The 1,640-nt window shown below is 30.5% G+C and overlaps 1 long non-coding RNA gene across 1 annotated transcript; it reads right to left on the reverse strand.

Moving 5' to 3' along the window:
* Positions 1-104: 104 nt before the first annotated feature.
* LOC132009287 (uncharacterized) lies at positions 105-1,632 on the reverse strand. Its single transcript, XR_009401850.1, has 3 exons — positions 1,573-1,632; positions 887-946; positions 105-244 (listed from the first exon to the last, which is right to left on the reverse strand). It is a non-coding gene; the product is annotated as an uncharacterized LOC132009287 (long non-coding RNA).
* Between the last annotated feature and the right edge of the window lie 8 nt (positions 1,633-1,640).

Genomic DNA, 1,640 nt, shown 5'->3' on the forward strand with positions numbered 1-1,640 from the left:
TTTCTTTTCTAATTTAATTAACAAATTATGAATCGACTTACCTATTTCATCACAGTATATCAGCCACCAATAATATTTTTTAATCGTCATACCTGATACAATAGTTACCATCTTTCAGACATACTGATCACGAACAAGCAAATAAACAAGAGCACCGTAGCTTAAGATCTACCTGCATAAATATAGGACTACTTCAGACAATCTCTTCACCACAACATAGCAATGAATAGAAATCATATATGCTCTGTAATGGACATACAGATGAGATAGAAGGGGATGGATGTTAATATATACAGAATCTTTATTAATTACATTGTAAATCATAATATGGAAAAACAGAATACAATTTTAGAAATACCCAGGTCACCATCATTGTTTTATTTTTATATGTGTAGATAAGGAGTTTAATAAACAATCCATGACTATTCAACTCCTTATATTTTGAAAATTTTAGCAAAAGTAACAAACCTAGCACCTAGAAAATTGTACCTATCTGCAAAATACAGCTTTGCCAGCATGTTAGAGGAAAAGCAAAACAAAATAAGTAAGAAAAGTTTAACATTTCACAAGATTTTTACTTTTATTTTTTTATTATTTTTTATTTTTCATTTATTATTTACTTCTATTTTCTACTTTATTTTAATGAAAATGTCATGACCATAACATAAGAGCAGAATTAAACCAACATGAGAAATTATTTCTTCATAAGTTATAATAAACTACCTTGGTCATAAGCTAATGATGATTCTAAATGTTATTTAGAGAGACATTCTGTTCTTAATATATTTCAAATATTCTACACAAGGCAAAGTGGATCCAAGTAATCTGTAGGCAAAATAAGATTTTAGAGAAGTATATATTTCCAACAGTATTTATAAAATATTACCTTTATGTAAGCCATCATCCTGGACTTTGTGGAAAACACACAAAGGAGTAAGAAGTGGCCCTTCAAGAAACATATACAATATCAAGGTTTATCATGAAGCAGCATGTCTTTTCTAAGTAAAAAAACATTGTACCAACTGACTTTACTGAAACTTTATATTTATTGCTCTCATTTTAGGTCATAGTGTCCTTCTGCATGCAGGCTGCAATAACGCACATGATATAGACTTAATAGCTTATAAAGAACAGGAATTTATTTCTCACAGTTCTAGAACTGAGAAGTTCAAGATTAAGGAATAGGCAGAACCAGGGAGAGCCCACTTCCTCATAGATGGCTATCTTCTCACTGTAAATGTACATGATGAATGAATCAAGAGAACTCTCTGGGGTCTCCTTTAAAAGGACTGTAATCCCACTTATGACCTAATCACCTCCCAAAGGCCCCTATGTTCTAATACTATCACTTCCAGAGTTAGATTCCATAATATGATTTTGGGAGACATAAACATTCACACCATAGTATATAGAAACAAAAAGAGACACAAAAACAACAAACAAAAAAATTATTTTAACTACCTATTATTTTCAACTACATAAAATTTTAATTTGTTTCTATATAATATTAAATAACTCATTTGAGTGATTCACTTATATCCAGTGCATCTGAGTGAAATTAAAATTGCTTACCCAACATATCCAGCAGCATATTTCTTCAGACTATCCCATTCCCCACCTTACAGGATTTACCACAATTA

Source organism: Mustela nigripes, unplaced genomic scaffold, assembly GCF_022355385.1.
Source record: "Mustela nigripes isolate SB6536 unplaced genomic scaffold, MUSNIG.SB6536 HiC_scaffold_11087, whole genome shotgun sequence".
Classification (NCBI taxonomy): Eukaryota; Metazoa; Chordata; class Mammalia; order Carnivora; family Mustelidae; genus Mustela; species Mustela nigripes.